The 19,965-nt window shown below is 43.1% G+C and overlaps 1 protein-coding gene across 7 annotated transcripts in view; it reads right to left on the reverse strand.

Annotated features, from left to right (window-relative positions):
* LOC147888209 (uncharacterized) overlaps window positions 1-19,965 on the reverse strand; it is a 97,894-nt gene that overhangs the window by 14,842 nt on the left and 63,087 nt on the right. The window lies entirely within an intron of this gene.

Here is a 19,965-nt window from a genome sequence, read left to right on the forward strand (position 1 = left end):
TTTTCAGCCTCCGCCTTGGTTTTTATCAGCTCCTTTTGAGCTGTTTTTTTCCTCGTGCATTGCATGATGTACTCCTGCATTTGAGCTTGCTCTCGCGGTTTCCATTCATACTTAATGATGTAATTTTCTTGTGGGGAAAAAAAAAACAGCTTCGAATTCTGGCTGGAAACTCTGTACAGCAAGAAAAACTTAACAATGGGGCTGGGACTTGAATAGAAATAGACAGGATGTATTATTGCCTCTACAGGAGGCCTCGCGGGCCGATGAGCAATCCTAGAGATAACTATACAAGCCATTATGGGCTGACGCTAAGGGCTCGCTAAGGCCCTTGCTAGATGCGATGCTACAAAAACTCAAACTCAAAAACTAGTACTCCAAGCTAGTACTTAGAAACTAGTGCTCAAAAAGTAGTACTCAAAACTAGTACTTAAAAGATATAACCAAGTGTGTGCCATGGTGGCTCTCCTATGGGCTGCGAAATGTCCTGAATCTGTGTCTGTCGGGTTGCCTCTCGCTGTGGTCTCCATGGGCCATGTCAAGAGTGACACCTCAGCTTAGAAGGTCCCCTCTGAGTAGGGCTGGACCTCCATCATGCTTGCTTTGGTCGACCTCTGCATCATGTGTGGCTTTGTAAGTCCCTTGCTCTACTACTCCACACTAGGGGCAAAAAATAAGGGCTTCCCTCCCCCCAACCAAAAAAAAAAAAAAGTCTTTATTGCAATAGAAAAACTGTCACAAAGCTTGCTCACAGGAGAGCATGAATCTGTCACAACTTGAATTCTCATCCATCCAAAGAGCAAGATTGCTCTCTAATTTATAAGCTTGGCACGCAACCACTAAGCTAGGCTTTCCCAAAAAGTTCGGGCCTGCTGCTTTTAGCCAAATAGGCCGACTTATCCTAGAAAGCAATAGCATTCTTCTTCAAATAGTGATTTCCTTGCTTTTAGCCCAGTAATCCCTCTTTAGGCTGCTCACCCCCTTGTCATGTCCTTTCTCCCCAAAATTGGGCGCCTTCTTTTCTCTTGCAAGGCATGCTTCTTATGATTTTCTTATTAAAACAAGGGCCTTTTTGCACTCTCCAAGGTCCTACCAAAAATAAAACAATTTTCAACACACCTTAACCCATTAGAGGTCAACTAATGCATGCATTCTAGTTCTTGGACCAATCCTAGTCCCTTGTGGGCATCCCCGCTGAGCTTACGAACCAATGTAAAACAAAGGAAAGTAAACTTGCTCTCGTTTACCAAAGTCAATTTTCCTTGACCGGAGTCATTAATAAAAAGATTTCTCTTTATTTCTTGGGAGAAGTGTGATTTATAGGCATCCCCTCAACTTCTAATCATTTGTCCTCAACTGAAAACATTCTTGCCTATAAAACTCCTCATCCACCTTCTAGTGCCAAGTAGTTCTTGAGCTTGAACAAGGTACATGCTGCTAACCTCGTCTCTGAGCTCTTTCTTCTCTATGTTGTACAAAGTCTGTTCTTTCTTGGTAAATCCATGGCCTTCTTTCTTGGGAAATCCATACTTTTCTTTCTTGACAAATGCATGCCTTTCTCCTTGGCAAATATATGCCCTTCTTTTTCTTTCCTATGGAGTTGACTGCTGCTTCTTTGGCTTACACAAGCCTTGCCTCTTGCAATTATGCAATTATCTATACCCTGATCACCAATTGCACATTAGACAGCGCACTACAACCGTAATTGTTGGTTTCACTTTGGATAGATTCTGATAATTCTAGCTCAAGTTATAGACTTAGCAAGCCTAGGGTACAATTAAGGCCTTATTGTGCATGGGTAGAGGGATCATGGGGTAAATTTGTCACGGGGGCGTGAAATTCTAAGTACTTTAATGTACTACAAGACCGTGACAACTTTGGTTTTAAAAGTCCAAGCGTGGGCTTAATAATGTGTAATTAAACCCGGCATGGTGCCTAGCACATAAGCGTAATTAATCCCTAGGCCCAAAGGCATTCCAAGGAATTAAAAGAGTGGTTGTTGGGAAATGATGATGTGGCATTTTTGATGGGCCCCCTAGAGGGCCATGTACCTTCAGTGGCCCCCCTAGAGTTCCAGGTGGCTCTAGTGCCTTCTACATGCTCCTTTGCCATTCCTGGACCTTCCTGGGCCTTCTAAACTTTACATGTGTGGTTTTCTCTCTCATCTTCTCCCTTTGTTGAGATTTTGGACTGGTTTTTCAGCCTCCTTCAGCTGAATTCCGTTTTTCTTCATAACTCCTCACCCGTTTGGATTCCTCGACTTCCGTTTGGCCCGATGGCTTCCCCTCTGCCTCCCCTTCGTAGTGATATGCTTTTCCCTCCGTGCGTTTGGTAGAACGGGCAGAGCTAAGCACTTCTTTTGCTGGTCGAATTTGCAAAAGTGGCTTTTTCTGGACCTTTTTTCTTCTACCGCCTCCTGGGCCTCTCCTCTTGCAAAGCTACAGCTTTCTGTTGAATTTCGAGTGGTCCGACGCGCTGGTTGACTGGTTTTTCTCAGTTTTGGAGGACTTTCCAGCGATGAAACTTCTCCAAAACCTTCTCAATGCATTCCTCTCTGAAGCACGCTTCTTTTGAGCCCAAGAACTCCCACTTCTTCGCGACAGAAGTGCTTCTTTTCGCATTTTTCAGTGGAATTCTTGCTGGTCCGCTCTTGTAAATGCTCTTTCTTCATGCCTTTGCACTCCTCTTTGGCTGAGAATGCAATTGGGCATTGGCTACTATGTCCTCTTGGCGATTGAGGACTTGGTTCGAGTTTTCAGGGCTTGGTGAGTTGTGATTTTGCTACTGCAATTTCTTTTTGCCATAAGCTATTGGTTGGCCTCGTGTGCCGCCTCTTTCTTGGCTCACAGGTGCCCAGGCAGTGCTACATGAGTCATTCTTTGGTTGGGTACTTTGCTGACTTTATTTTGGAGCTTTGAAAAGCTTTGTGAATGCCATCTGGAAACCACTCAAAGAGAGTGCAGCTGGGGTGCAGTGTGATTGCATCTGGACAGCCAATGGAATTGCACTCGGAAAAGAGAATGCCTTTGGGTTGAGCCTATGGGTTAAGTGCACTTATGTGATGGTGTTCTATGCTTGAAAGCCTTGCGAAGGCTTAGTGAATTGGGGCTGCGTGCTCAGTTGCAGGAAAGGTCTCCCACATGCAACTTGTAATCATTTCACTGTGAAATATAAAGAAATACCGAAAGGGGCGCCACGGTGTTTGGGGCCAATCGGGTGCACTTGTCTATGTCGTTGAGCAGGGGCATTCTAGCCTCCATCCCTTTTTCAGTGGTTTTGTTTGTGAATAAATGGGTAAATGCCAAATGGTGATCATGCAATGGTTAATGGTTGTGATATATGCTTTGTGAGCTGTAAATAAGTGCTGAAGTGATTAAAGGTTTAGTTCCACTGCCCTCTGAGTGATTAGAGGCCGGTTTCATTGGTTCCGTTGCCGGGACACCACACACTCTTTCTCAAGAGGTGGGCCTCGGTAGTTTGGTGGAAGGATATCTTTGCTGCACTTTTTGACAGCTGAATATTACAACCATAAACATGGTGAGTACCCATGAGCAAGAGAGCTCCACAACTCCTCAAAGGAGAAGGCAGGAAAGCCTTAATGATCCACCTAGTGTACAGCTGCAGGGAGCACAACAAATGCCTTTTGAGCAGGCCACACATGAAGCTACAACTGAGCTCAACGGTGATACTAGTTCTAGCAGTGAGTCAGATGATGCTACTATGTTGAATGCACAGCTTGCAAGTGCAGTGATTGCTTTGACTCAGCTGGCTCAAAATTTGGCTCAGATTGCTTCTCATGGCGGACCGCACACTCATGCATCAGTTTTCCATGAGGGACAGCCATCAAAAATGACTCAGAAAGTGACTTCCAAGAGAGATGAATCTCCCAAAAGAGCACTTGAGAAAGAGGTACAAAAAGTACATCCAGTGCAACAGTATGAGCAGCCAGCACAAGGCCTTGGTTTGGGTATTTCTACTCCTCAAAATAATAATGTGCAGTCCATAAATGTGGCTCAACCACCTCAGCCATATTTGAGGCAGCAACCTGAATATTTTGGTACAGATTCTATCTTTGATGCTATGTTGATTTCACCGCCAATTGGGCATAGAAAGCAAGCCATGTATGACAATGTGGGAATGCAGCCAGGCATGCAAGCCACAGCATATGCTCCCATGCCTAATGTTCAGCCAAGCATGGCTCTCCCTAGTGAAGGGAATGCTGCAAATATACAGCCATCTTTGGGACAGCCAATATCAAATGTATATAAAGAATTTAAGGATGGTGGTTCTCATGTCAAGTTTGATACATATAATGGAGTACAGGACAGGTACAAAGCCCTCACATTCCTTCAACAATTTGATGCTGCATTTCTTGGGGGTTTGTTTACATAAGCATCCAAGATGAGGAAGGTTGCCACATTTTTGAAAGGCAATGCACTTAAGTGGTACACTAACCTTATGCTTCATGGAGATGCACCTGCTACTTGACTGGAATTTAAGCAAGTGTTCTCTTCTACTTGGCTTACTCCAACTTTTGAAGTTGAAGTACTTTCACACTGGCATGACTTGTCATACAAACTTTGCAAGAATCTTGATTATTACACCCAGAGGTTTTGGGATGTTTTGCTGCCATTGAGCTCTTACAGGCATGTTTCTTTGAAAGAGCAAATAGAGAGGTACTGTTGTGGATTGCCTAGTGATCTACGTGATTATTGCATCAAAACCAAGGTGGGTTCTATGACTCAATTAATTGAGAATGCAAGGACAGCATATGCATGGATGCAAAAGAAGAATTTGGGCTTTATGGACAGCAAGAAAGAAGACAACAAACGGGCTGCCAATCTGAAAATAAAAATTATGGCAAACGACCGTTTCAAAAGGGAGGAAAAGCCCACTTCAAAGCTGGTCAAAGGGTGGACAGCCTAATAAACAGCCCCGTACCAAGTTATCTAATGAAGAGAAAAAGTCACTCATGGAGCAAAACAAATGTTTTATATGCAAAGGAGAGGGACACCGCTCTTATGATTGCCCATTCAAGAAAAGAGACAGGTCAGATGATGATAAGAATGGTGATAAACAGGCTGATCGGAAGGGCAAAAAGCCTAAACCTTCTGCAGGACTTCTTCCAGATGTGACTGGGAGTTTGCCACATGCACATGATGAAGAGGAAATGAAAAAGACTGAGATGTGCAGAGCATGGGGAAAAATCAGAAATCAGAATTGTTTGTTTTCCTTTGATTCGGGGCAAAGGCAAATTTCATAACTCCTGATATGGCAGGAAGGCTTGGCATCGAGCCTGGGGAAATGGGGCCATCCGGCATGTGTGATATGGCCAACCCTGAACTCAACACACCTGTCACTCCTATCATTGGCAAGTTGAGGATGCATATCCAGGGATATCAGGATGCAGAGGACTTCTACATTATGCCACCTGATGCGAAATGGATGGAGGAAGATGAACTGGCAGATTCACCTGGGATATTGCAGCTTTACCTTGATGCTTTCCAATTAGAGCCGACTGCGGTCCAGGCTCCTACAGGCAGTTCAGCAGAGCGAGCGTCTGGAGCATTACCTAATGTTCGAGAGGGGCGTAGCACCTCCACTCCCTCAGTAGAGACGGGCTCACTGTGATTTCATAAGGTCGCTTGATGACACTGTATGTTTCATCCGAGATACTGAGCTGACAGTATTTCTGCTGTGAGACTTCATGATATTGATGCATCTTGACTATTGATCGCCGAGGATCGCATAGATTTTGAGCAGTATATATGGATGGATGCATGCCTCTCCTAGCCATATTTTCAGTGTCTCTGTATACTATAGCTGCGGCTTTCTTGTATACTCTTTTATGCTATATTTCATGCTCGCTCCTGTGTTTTGGGGCAGCAAACTCTGGTTTGCTGTTTCAAGAGAGGAGTATGTCACGGGGGCGTGAAATTCTAAGTACTTTAATGTACTACAAGACCGTGACAACTTTGGTTTTAAAAGTCCAAGCGTGGGCTTAATAATGTGCAATTAAACGCGGCATGATGCCTAGCACATAAGCGTAATTAATCCCTAGGCCCAAAGGCATTCCAAGGAATTAAAAGAGTGGTTGTTGGAAAATGATGATGTGGCATTTTTAATGGACCCCCTAGAGGGCCATGTACCTTCAGTGGCCCCCCTAGAGTTCCAGGTGGCTCTAGTGCCTTCTACATGCTCCTTTGCCATTCCTGGACCTTCCTGGGCCTTCTAAACTTCACATGTGTGGTTTTCTCTCTCATCTTCTCCCTTTGTTGAGATTTTGGACTGGTTTTTCAGCCTCCTTCAGCTGAATTCCGTTTTTCTTCATAACTCCTCACCCGTTTGGATTCCTCGACTTCCGTTTGGCCCGATGGCTTCCCCTCTGCCTCCCCTTCGTAGTGATATGCTTTTCCCTCCGTGCGTTTGGTAGAACGGGCAGAGCTGAGCACTTCTTTTGCTGGTCGAATTTGCAAAAGTGGCTTTTTCTGGACCTTTTTTCTTCTACCGCCTCCTGGGCCTCTCCTCTTGCAAAGCTACAGCTTTCTGTTGAATTTCGAGTGGTCCGACGCGCTGGTTGACTGGTTTTTCTCAGTTTTGGAGGACTTTCCGGCGATGAAACTTCTCCAAAACCTTCTCAATGCATTCCTCTCTGAAGCACGCTTCTTTTGAGCCCAAGAACTCCCACTTCTTCGCGACAGAAGTGCTTCTTTTCGCATTTTTCAGTGGAATTCTTGCTGGTCCGCTCTTGTAAATGCTCTTTCTTCATGCCTTTGCACTCCTCTTTGGCTGAGAATGCAATTGGGCATTGGCTACTATGTCCTCTTGGCGATTGAGGACTTGGTTCGAGTTTTCAGGGCTTGGTGAGTTGTGATTTTGCTACTGCAATTTCTTTTTTCCATAAGCTATTGGTTGGCCTCGTGTGCCGCCTCTTTCTTGGCTCACAGGTGCCCAGGCAGTGCTACATGAGTCATTCTTTGGTTGGGTACTTTGCTGATTTTATTTTGGAGCTTTGAAAAGCTTTGTGAATGCCATCTGGAAACCACTCAAAGAGAGTGCAGCTGGGGTGCAGTGTGATTGCATCTGGACAGCCAATGGAATTGCACTCGGAAAAGAGAATGCCTTTGGGTTGAGCCTATGGGTTAAGTGCACTTATGTGATGGTGTTCTATGCTTGAAAGCCTTGCGAAGGCTTAGTGAATTGGGGCTGCGTGCTCAGTTGCAGGGAAGGTCTCCCACATGCAACTTGTAATCATTTCACTGTGAAATATAAAGAAATACCGAAAGGGGCGCCACGGTGTTTGGGGCCAATCGAGTGCACTTGTCTATGTCTGTCGAGCAGGGGCATTCTAGCCTCCATCCCTTTTTCAGTGGTTTTGTTTGTGAATAAATGGGTAAATGCCAAATGGTGATCATGCAATGGTTAATGGTTGTGATATATGCTTTGTGAGCTGTAAATAAGTGCTGAAGTGATTAAAGGTTTAGTTCCACTGCCCTCTGAGTGATTAGAGGCCGGTTTCAAAAACATCTATTTGACTACATTATTAGAGATATTTCCCACTATTTAGATTAGGAATATTTGGTTGAATTAATGTATTTATATTTAAATTGACCTATATAGTTTCATTTTTTAGCTGCTTTTTAACAAATTTTTATCAGTTTTAAGAGTTAGAACCAGCCATATGAAGCGTCAGTTGCTTTTCTTGCCTTATTGTTGCATTGCTTGCTGTTGAGATCTTGGTTTTGAAGCTGCTGCACCAAAACAGCAAACTTGCTTTGAATTCCAGCTTCCTGCTTACCTCTTGGCTCTAGTGTCCTAACCTAGGCATCTCTATGGTTGAATTTCTAGCCTTTTACTGCTGTTTGGTGCCTGAATTCACCACAAACTGGAAGCAAACTTGTTGGACCTTGCCTGCATGCTGAAAGCCTGCTCCAGCGCAGATTGCAATTCGATCTAGGAGCTTCTTTGGTTGCCAATTCTTCAAATTCTACACTTTCCATGTTTCCTATTCCAGGTTAGGATCTTTCACGCAATTCGGAATCAATTCGCTTTTGTTTTTGACACCCGGAAAAGGAAAACTGAGACCCGGAATCAATTTCTCTTTTGTTTTTGACACCTGGAAAAGGAAAACTGAGACTCCAACCGATTGCCAAGCACCTAGCGCTTCCTTTAGGCACGAAATTCACAGAAATAGCATTTGGGAAGATTGTGATTTGCTAGAGATACACCCACCCAAATCAATTGTGATTTGAACCAAGGCTCTGTTTCTCATTTCTGATCAATTCCAAGCTCCATCTGGTGTTGCGATTTGGCAGATTCCACCTTTTTGATTGACGTTTTTCACTTTCGAGAGAGAGATTGATGTTCCTAAGTTGACGATTTTATGTTGGAACACTTTCTGGGCTAGTGTCACAAGAAACATTTCTAGGTTTTGACAAGCGTTTCGCCTAAAAACGTTGTAGAAAATGCATTTTTTTGTAACTTATATATATTGTATAAATATTTACCTCCAGATTCTCTCTCTCTCTCTCAAAAGCGCTTTCAAATACACTGTTACAGCCTACAAGTGACAGGTGGAGGCCTACAGTCTACTCAGTGCTGCCTACATCCTACAACGCCATACTACATAGGCCAAGAGGGTTTAAAATTTAAAGTTTAAACAGCCTATGCATAATTTATATAATTTAAGCTTTAAACTTTATAATTCAAGAATCAAAATCAAGATTCATCATTCAAGAATTTTCAATCAACTTTAAATTTTAATATTCAATGCCCATGAATGAGATGCAATGACTCAAGACTCAAGAGTCAATCATCGATTCAAAAGAGAACAAAATGAAATACATGTCATAATATTCCACTAGTTAGTGACTCAGTGCCCAGTCACAAGTGGTAACTGCATACATAATCCATGATCCATGAAACAATCTAGTCTCTAGTGACTAGTCTGTAGAGCTAGAGCCTAGGGCCCTGGCCCCTCTCCAAGATCCTCCGCCTCATCACAGTGATCACCTAATGAATGTGCATCCTCTAAAGAGGAAGAGGAAGTACCACCCTCAAGCCAACCCATTCCTCGCAGCTGATCTGAGTCCTATAAGTCTGTAGTGTATGCCAATGTCTCCTCCTCCTGCTCTAGTTCATCTCTGCCTCAACGTCCTCGGGATGAAGATGCAGTAGCAGTAACAGATACACGTGATCCCCCTCATGAGGCTCCGGCTCGTGCTCAACGCTGATAACCACGCATCTGAGGAGAGGCCTATTGTGACAATCCCAAGCCCATGGCAGGTGTCATTGTATCCTCTGTAGCAACAGTAGGTAGTCGTGGTGTCCGAGCTCGAGTCTGCAAACGTGTCTGACGTCCAAATCGGAGCATATTCAATAGTAGGAAGTCGTGGACATCATTGTTCTCTCGACTTTGCTGAATGATTGACATATCGATAGCAGGCTTCAACTTTATTTTATCAAGATCGACTTGCTTTGGCGTCCACTCAATGCTACCAGTAGCATATTTCAGACCTGTACTTCTCAAGCAGGTGTAGGTTGGCATTTACATATATCAACCTCTTGAGCTACTCCACGCTCAACTTGACACAACTTATAAATATAAAGAAGTCAATTCTCACATCTGAAGAATTATTTTTTGAAATGTCATAAGCTATACATAACTTATAAGTTATACAATATATTTACTCCCTAAGTAGCTAAAACTTAAGAACTTACTTGTTTCTCTTCCTGGTGTGTATGTCTGCACATATACTCTGTATCCTCTCAGCCGGACCCGATGTGCAATCTTGGGAGAGGATGCGAAGAGCTATGAGGGATTTAAAATCTCAAATTTCTTCCACCAAGTAAGAGCCAACAGCCTGTTGTCTCTTTCCTTGGCAATTGCACGGGAGAAAAGACCCATGTCATTGCAAAACTCCACTATGTCCTCTTCAATTCTATTGCATTTTGCAAATTGCAATACAAAAAAGACAATATAAACAATTAGACATTAATAAACATTAAATATAAAGCAATTAGCTGTGAGCGGGCTGCATTAATTTACTCTATGACCTCACCTATTCTGGACCGATGAGTCCTAAACTTTCTCCAAGTACTAGGTCCATCCGCTCACAAGCATTTGATCATTCCATTTAGCAGGGTCTTTCCATAGGGGATGGAGCATATGTGCCACGGTGTGGATTGGCCTACCAATCCCATCTCTTCCTCCAAATTCCTAGTATGTCATCTTTTTAGAAAATTTATCAAAAGGAATCGACTTTCAAATTAGAGCTAAGACTTAAGAGCACTTAGTATACATAATACAATATACTATATTACAACTTGCAAGTTGGAACTTGAAACTTGCGAGTTACAAGACTTTTATTCATACCCTCTCTACTCCAATATAGATTGTGGGCAATCCTCCGTTGCTTTCCGAAGCTTCAGCATAAACTCATAGAGCAGGCCCATAGTACAACCCTCATGATCAAAGTGTTGAAGCACAAAGTACAAGGGCTCTATGGCCATCTGGATGGAAAGCTTCATACCCTCTCTACTCCAGTATAGATTGTGGGCAATCCTTCATTGCTTTCCGAAGCTAGCATAAACTCATAGAGCAGGCCCATAGTACAACCCTCATGATCAAAGTGTCGAAGCACAAAGTACAAGGGCTCTATGGCCATCTGGATGGAAAGCGCTTCCTGCCAAAAGTGATTGTCGAAGACAATCCCCTCAACATTTTGTCCAGCAGGTAATGGGGATCCCAATGGGATTTGATGTCACAATGAAACAGAGGTGGGACTGGGGATTGGACAGATTCCAGAAGAGAAAGCCTCCAGTGGATCATTTCAGAGTTTTTGGTTGTGTTGCATATGCGCATGTGTCTGTGGAGTTTAGACACAAATTGTCAGATAAGGCACTTAAATGCATTTTTGTGGGTTATAGTTCACAAAGCAAAGGCTATCGTCTCTACAATTCTGCTTCACGTAAGATTTTTGTGAGTAGAGATGTTATATTCTCTGAAAATTCAGCACATACACATGCTGAATTTTAGATTCCAGCTTCTTCTGATGATGTTTTTGAGTGGATGTTTCCTATAGCATTTGGTTCCCCCGCTGAGGTTCATGCTGAAAATCAGAATTTACAGCAACCTCCTCCTAATCCACATGCCCCGATTCAGCCACTGGTTGATTTTGTATCTCCACAGGGTATAGATGAAGTTGTCAGGCAAGAGATTCAAGAGACACACGCAGCCAAAACAGTCCCGAATTGGTTGCTACAGACTCTCAGGAAGAGTAGGCTTGCCTGGCAGGACTCATAGTGCAGTAAGGCACGTAGGGGGGGCTCTTTTAATCAAGTCATTCCAGTCCAACCAATCTGAACTGGTCATCATGCGATGGAGGCTTTCTTTGGTCTTAACCAGCCTATGAGAATGAAGCGGCAAGCCCTTCATGAGTACATGGACAAGAGAAACATTCCAAGAGAGAAAAGATAAACAAATTCAAACAATTAATAATTCGATGAATCATGAATTAAATGATGAATCATGATTCTTGAATCTTACCTGCTACGAACCAAGAAAATGTAGCCAAACCATGTCTTCGATGGTCTCACAAGCTCCCACTTGCACACCCTTCTAAACAGGGCCAGTGCATGTGGCTTACGAGTGATATAAGTCACTAATTGCATGGCTTTATCAACCACATCAGACACCCAAGGAAACTTCCCAATATCCTTAATCATTAGGTCAAGAGAGTGTGAAGCACAAGGGGTCCACACTATCTTAGGATACTTCTCCTAAAGGAGACTTTCCATTCTTTTGCAATTGGAGCAATTGTCAGTGATGACCTACACCACATTCTCTTCACCAACCTCCTTGATGGTTGCCTCAATATGGCTCCATATCCAATCTCCGATGATGTGAAGACCACCATGTGAAGCATCAACCACCTTGAGGAAGATACTTCTAACACAAGAACTAACGAAGATGTTAATCATGTGTCTCCTCTTCGTGTCACTCCATCCATCGGAGACTATAGTGCATCCATACCGACTCCAAGCTTCCTTGAGTGCCTCCATGTCTTTCTTGATTAATCCCACCTGCTTCTTCAATTTTGTGGTGCGGAAAGTCTCAAAACTAGCAGGTGAAAGGGATGATGCTCCTGCTCTACCAACTGCTACAAGTGTAAGGTAAAACTTTTTGTAGGCACAAGTCCTTGCAACATTGAAGGGAATATTGCAAGAGTAGAAAAATTGCTCCTCTACAATTTCTGCCTCTTGCCTCAAGCGTAGTGCCCAAGCAGCCTATATAGGAGTAACTCTCAGAGTGACAGCTGCCGGACCACTACATTGGCTTGGCAAGGACCTCTACATTGGCTTTCCTCCCATAAAAAATGTGCTGGTCGGATCCCGTCACTGTCTAACCACAAAACTTGCATACTAACCTCCTTGTGCCAGATGACCCATATCTCTTTATAAAAAAGGTATCCTGCCTTGGAATCACACCGGCACCACGACTCAAGGCCATGGTATAGATAATGGGAATCGGGATGAAGAAGAGCTTAGAAGTGTTGAAGAGGGAAGGCAAGTGCAAGGGATTGGCAAGGCTATAGGCTAGAGCAAGGGTTGGAGAGGATACAGAGAAATAGAGAGGCTGGAGAGGGTAGAGCAATGGAGAGGCTGAAGAGAGTCCGAGCGACTATACCAGCTATGGTAGAAGGAAGGGCAAGTAGAGGATTCAGCAAGGGAGGGTAGAGAAAAGAGTGTAGGGAGTGATTTGCAAGAAAAACATGGAGCAGGAGCAGCAAATCGACGGCCAAAACGATGCAAAAGAGCATCCGAAATCACGTACGGCTTTTTATACCAGGTCATTTTTCCCAATACACCACGTTTCGGGTGTTTCGCTGAAACGTTTCTAGGCGAAACGTTTCGGGGCTTTTTTTTTTTTGGTTACACTGTTCTAGACTTAGTTGGCTTGATAAACTTGGGCTTTGACACTCTTTAACATCTCTTTCGGTGATGACTTGTCTTCATGGTAGGAGGTAAAAAAACATAAGGACTTCGATTTCAGCCTGCTCCTTTGGCTGAGTTTTTGGCATACGATAGAGATCCCGTGGATATCACTACGCTTGGCTACATATGAAGCATTGTAACTCCCTCCTATTTTCATAAAGGAGTGGTTCTTAGATATATGTCCTCCTAGGACTCTAGAGGTTCTGTCCTAAATTCTAAGATACTATTCTATTGAGGACTCACCATTTTTGGAATACATAAATATGCCAACTGCTTGAACTCCAGCACAGGGTGATCCTCATTCACACCCCACGGCCTCGATGTTTTTTGTGTTCCATGGAAGTGACACTTTCTGCTTTTGTTGCTTACTACATTAGGGGAGTTCTTGGAACACATGGGATGTCTCTTTTTTGCATGGTAACTTCCGTGAACTTTTGGCATGTACTTGATATCTGAATTAAATAATTCTGAATTGTTCATGTCCAGGGTCGATAAACATCTCTATTTTCTATTGATGGGTGTAGTACAATAGTTCATGAGATGTAGTTACAAACTCTTTCATGTATGGGAAGGAAGTATTTTCTCATGGGCACAACCAAACTGCTCACATCTCATATACACAGTTGATAGTTCTGGATCTGTTAGACTTGTTTAGAAGTTAAATACCAGTAATGCACGTACATATTATGGATATGACATGCTTTGATTTTATACTAAGCTCTAGACAGCAATAACAAGCAGGATGGGTTGTTTATGCCTGCAGTCCAAAGAGAACATATGGTTCATAGTTGGTTTTGAGTGGATGCACGTACCACATCCACCCTTGAAGCATTCGCAGAAATCTGGGTTTCTTTTTAAATTGACATGTATATTTTTTATATGTAATTTTTTGAGATACTGTGGACAAAAGTGTGCACCAAGAATTTTTTACTTCTACAAAAACTCATTAATATCTTTCTGAAGAATAGATACAAGGAATACATTTTTATTTGTTGGAATATGTGCTGTGGAAAGTAAGGTACCTATTTAAGCCGAGAAGTGTCATCTAATAGGAGTCGAAACACATACACTTTTACAGCTTCTATCATGTAGAAGGGATAGATACAAGTCCTTTATAGTACATACCGTCAATATGCCATAAGTTGATTATGACGGCAGCTTTGGATTCCTAAACAAACAGTTCAAGCAAAGCTTGAATAGCATTCTATCCCACTTGTATTAATATTGTATTCTTCTTCGAATGATATTTTGGTTTCTAAGGATGTCATCAAACTGGTCTCAAACTTTGAAAGGAATGGGTTCAATACGTATGTGCGTACGCGCGCACGCACACAAACACACACACATACACTTTTTTTTGGGATGAAAATTTTTGGGACTTTATATTACAGAGTCGCTATCCCAAAATGGGTGTGCCAAAGTACATCAGCAGAAGATCTCACTATATGACAAGTATACATCCGAGTCTATGTAATGAGTTTGCAGACAATCAAAGAGAGATTGGTGCAAGGAGCACCTGAAAAAGGAGAAAGTAGAGAAAATAGGATCACAAAAGCCTCTATGATTTCTATCCTTCCATAGAGTCCAGAGTGCCCAGTATCGAACCCAAGTGAAAAATAGGTCAAACTCTTGTCTGGGTTGGTGAATCCCAAAAAGCTAGAAAAAGTTTCCAAAGGTAGCATTAGAGGTTGTTGAAGTGATCCGGAGCCTTCTCCTTCGGCCCTTCCCTTCTCATTTGGCTTACCTTTGCCTCAGGCTGCGAGTACCCCTCCATTGGATCACTCTCTCCTCATTTTCAAGTGTTCTCCTCCTCATGGGAGCACTTTCTTATGCTGTAATTCTGATTTTCAGCCCTCTATTGGCATTTCACATTGCCATTTGCTCTCATTTTCACCTCTCCTTCAAGGATGAAACTCTCTGCTCGCATTCAGAGCTTTGTCATTGCTGTCCTTTCGGGCTGCATCGTTGGGTAAGCCGTTGTTGCATTGGTTCTTTCCAATTTCTGCTTCATTTGCATTTTGGAAAGGCCTCGTGATGCCTTTTGAAGATTTTTATTGCAACAGGTACACCTTGGGACAGCAGAGTCTTTTGCAGGAATAAGCTTTGAAGCTTGAGCAAAATTTTGTCACTTAATTGTGAGAGGTTGCCTTTCTTCTAGGCCATCTTCTCCCGGTTGTATTGATGCCCTCTGGGCCCTGGTATGTGCCATGTAGCTTTAGTTATTGGCACTTAGGTCACCTAGCACTTTTAGTGTCTTATGACACCTAGTACTAGTGGTACCACTAGGACACTAGGTCCTAGGGTTCTCTTTTATAGTACTTTGTAGTTTCATTTTCATTCTTCTAGTTGATGTGACCGCTTCCACTTCTTGCTCCACTCTTGTGCATCCAATTTGCTTCCGTGAACCTACAGTGGTATCAGAGCACTTCCTTCCCGGACATGCTCCCTACTCCTAGCTTCCTACTTCCAACTCCAGCTCCCGCACTTCAGCTCCATCGTCAAGCTCAACTACTGGACGTCCCACACAGCTCCGACGCAACCCCGCGACCTGCTGTCCGTACGATTTTCGTACAGTTAGTATGGATTTTCCGTACTGCACGTCAGGAAAATCTGTCCACACAGTTCTGTACGGCCATCCGTACACTTCTGTACGACCGTCTATACACTCCGTACTGCGCGTCAAAAATCTGTCCGTTCAGTTCCGTACAGCATCTGTACAATCCATACTTCTGCATCAAATTTGACCAGTCAATTCCGTCCGTAGTGTTTTGTACTTGCAAGATTCATTTGCAGGCTCAGCTGTGTATTCAGCCATTGTTTGGCTTCAATTTTGGGAGTAGACATTGCAGTAAATCTGCAATTTTTAGTGACATTTGGGGCTTTTGCATTCGGACAACGATTTTGCAGGTAGATTGCAGATTTGCAGACAATTTGGGGCTTTTCCTGAATTTGCTCCATTTTTGGCTCAGTTTTGCTCTACAAATTGGAACTTTTGGGTCTATTGCGGGCAGATGGCACGATACTTTCAGATTTGCAGTGAAATTGGAAAGAAATTGCAGGCCATTTGATCACATTTACAAATTACAGCTTATTTTGGGGCTTTTCAAGATTTGGACAGCAAGTCCTATTTTCTTGCAGTTGCAAGGCTTCAAGCTATCTTTTGGGTCACTTTGTCTATTCGCAATGGCTGGCAACAATCATGATTTATTTGGCATTCTTCGTGAAGATAACTAAGTTGGATGGCACCAACTATCCGATGTGGTCTTATCTCATGAAACATTCTTTATGGAATTGATCTGAGGCCAACCAATGCTACAGTGGCTGCCTCTAATGCTGGTCCCTCTCCAGAGGGGACTCCTCCTGATGCTTTATCCTCTAGCACTCCTGTTGCTGCTCCTCCACCTCAGGAACAAACAAGATGGGATGCAAGAGATGCAAAGGCACATTCCTATATTGCTTTATCATGCAAGAGAATCATTATCCCACACATCCGGTCATGCAGGACAACAAAGGATGCTTGGGACAAATTGGCTTCTCTTTATCAAATTCGCAATGAGGCACGTGTTGCATATTTAAGAAGGAAATTGCAGAAGTCAGCATGAATAAAGGTGATTCTATGGATGCATACTTGACCAAGGTCAAGGATCTCATGGAACAACTTGCCAATATTGATGAGGTGGTGCCAAATTCTCAGCTTGTCAGTACCACATTAAATGGGCTGCCAGATACATATCAAGGGTTTGCTACAACCCTCCGACTAGTGGCCATGGGCAATCCAAACCACTACTCCTTTGATCAGTTAGTCACTTTGCTTTTGCAGGAAGAGCAAAGTCGTGCGAATAGGCAAGCTACTATTCCTGATCATGCATTTGCTTCACAGCAGACAGGAAAAGACAAGGCTTTCAAGCCTATGGGCAAGCCTAAATATGCGCCTAACAGTGGCAATTCCTCCAATGCATCTCAAAATACAGCAGATAAGTCAAAGAAGAAAAGATGCAACTATTGTCGCAAGCCTAGGCATGAAATTTTAGAATGCAGGAAGCGCATTGCTTCGGAGAAAAAGGAAGCAAGATTGACAGTCAATGCCACACATGCAATTGAATCCCACGAGCCAGCAGATGTCTCACATGCATATGCTCTCCAGGATGATTGGGCATGGGCTTTCCATTGCTCCTTTGATCCCTCCAAAGTTGATGCATTCTTTACTGCTAATGATGCTCAATCTTGGTATTTTGATAGTGGTGCTTCCAAGCACGTACATCTTGCAGACAGTTGTTTTATTCCTTAGCTAATGCACCTCGAGGGGAGATTGTCACATGTGCTAATAATGCTTCGTATGCTGTAAAAGAAATTGGAGATGTGCAGCTCACATCCATTTCAAGCCATCCTGTCACTTTGACAAATGTTCTTTTTGTGCTTGGAATTGAAGTCAACTTGATTTCAATTTCAGTAATTGCCACTTCAGGTTTCAAAGTGATTTTTGATGGATACAGATGCCTAGTATATGATCTTCATGATGACAATGCCATACTTCTCACTGGCACTTTGCAAAAGGGTCTTTATTACCTTCATCATCTCTCAGCTCCACTTTCTATTGAAGCATTTGCTATTTCAGATTCATAGCTTGCTGAAACTCATCTTTGGCATGAGAGAATGGGTCATCTCAATTATAGAGCTCTTGCACGGTTACATTCACAACGCATGGCAAATGATGTTCCTGATGGATTTTTGACGAGGTGAACATCACCGATTGAAGTAAAATGTAGGTGCCCTTTATCCCCCACCCTCTTTGGACTTTACATGAATGAGTCGGCCCCTTTTCTGAAGACTTTGGGTGGACAATAAAGGAAACTAGAATAGAACTCAGCCCCATTTTACTCTATCCTCATGACATAGTACTGATCTCAAACACAACAAAGGGATTATAGATGCATTAAATAACTTTACAAGCTTTTTATGAGAGCCTGGATATAAAAGTCAACCTAGGTAAAATCAAGGTTATTATTTTTCATATCAATGAAGCTCATCTTCAATGTGAGTCATTCACCAATGTAGAAGAGACAATTGAGATAGTCAAGTCCTATGTGTGTTCCAGATGCATTTTCAAGTTCACAACGGAACTCACAATGCATGCACACTTGACTAGAAAACATGCACCAATAGCAAGATTTGAGCAACAACATTTCCACGCATACTTCCAACATATCAATACAAAGTTCCTTCTCTTTGAATCCAATCAGCAGCTCTAGAGATTACAAATTGCGATGCTCTCCCGCATGATTTGAGGGAGGAGGTATACTCCACATGCATAGGCTCCAAAAAAGGCAGAGCATGAGATTGCAAGCACATAGCAATGCAAATACCTAAGATTATGCACTCTATGTAATGTGACAAAATGGAAATTATTGATGAGGTGCCCTAGATACTAATAGATTAGAGGAGGATTGCATTGCCTATTTACTCACACGCACCAAAATATGAGCTAGGTATTGACTGCCATGATCAGTGGTGCACTACGCTCTTTGAACATGATCACTAGACTCCAATCCAAGCTCACGAAAGACATGGGCCCAGCAGTAAGAGATCACAAACCGCTCACAAGAGAAGACTCCATGGTGACCAGGAGGTCAAGTTGGTGCCTAAAAGGCACTAACACTACAAGTGCCTATACTTATGCCTACAAGGCACATACCATGGCCTATAGGGCATCACCAGAACCATCAGAAGATGGCCTACAAACCCCCCTCCATGGGATGGGCTGAAGTACTCTGGAAACGTCTCAGAATACCTGGTATTTTCTGGTCATGGTGGCACATGTTCATCCAAAAGGATATAGCCACCTATGAATGTACAAGGGATGTAAGATCATGTAACAAAGGGAAACAAGTGTAAAGCCTGACGGAAGACTTCGAACTTGGGACGAGGAAGTGCCTTTGTAAACATATCTGCTATGTTGTCCTCTGTGGGAAGATAGGACAACCCTATGTCTCCTGCTGACAACCGCTCCCGAACATAATGATAGTGAACTTCAATATGCTTGGTACACGCATGAAACACTAGGTTACGCGCAATGGCCAAAGCACTCAAGCTGTCAGTGTAGACAATAGTGGAGGATGTCTGGCAAATACCACGATCTGTAAGTAAATGTCAAAGCCAAACACACTCTACTATAGCAGTGAAAGATGCCTTGTACTCAGCCTCACAGCTAGACGTGGCAACTATTGGTTGCTTCTTGCTGAGCCAAGAGATACATGAATTGCCAAGCAAAAAACAATTGCCAGTATGTGACACTCTGGTGTCGGAACATCCTGCCCAGTCACTATCCGTGCAAGCATGCATCGTAAGTGAACCCTGATCACCATAGAAGAGGGCTAAATCCTGAGTGCCTCTGAGATATCTGAAGACTCTCTTCACTGCCTGCCAATGCTGTGAACTGGGCATGTGCATGAATCTGCTGAGCTGAGATACTGCATACTGCAAGTCAGGTCTGGTGTGACATAAATAAATAAGGCATCCAACAGCCTGCTGATAAAGAGTGATATCACATGGTGGGCTCCCATCATGAGCTGAGAATTTGAAGCCAACGTCCACTGGAGTAGAGATTGGCTTGCAATCCTCAAACTGAAAACGATCAAGGAGCTGTCCAATATACTTGGACTGAGACATCATGATACCCCCCTCAACATGAGCAAACTGAATACCCAAATAATAATGGAGCTGTCCCATGTCTGACATGTCAAAAATCTGCTGCAAATCAGCCTTGAAAGCTGCAATTTGCTGAGTATCTAGGCCCGTGATGAGCATATCATCCACATATAAAATCAGGACTTAAAAATCAGATCCACTCCCACGGACATAAAGAGGGGTTCTGTGGGACTATTCTGAAAACCAAGGGATAGTAAGTGTGCATGAATTTTGGCATACCATGCCCTGGGTGCCTGCTTCAAACCATAAAGGGCTTTTCTAAGCCGG

Source organism: Dipteris shenzhenensis, chromosome 22 (assembly GCF_047967505.1).
Source record: "Dipteris shenzhenensis isolate YYH24624 ecotype China chromosome 22, Dip_SZ_1.0, whole genome shotgun sequence".
NCBI lineage: Eukaryota > Viridiplantae > Streptophyta > Polypodiopsida > Gleicheniales > Dipteridaceae > Dipteris > Dipteris shenzhenensis.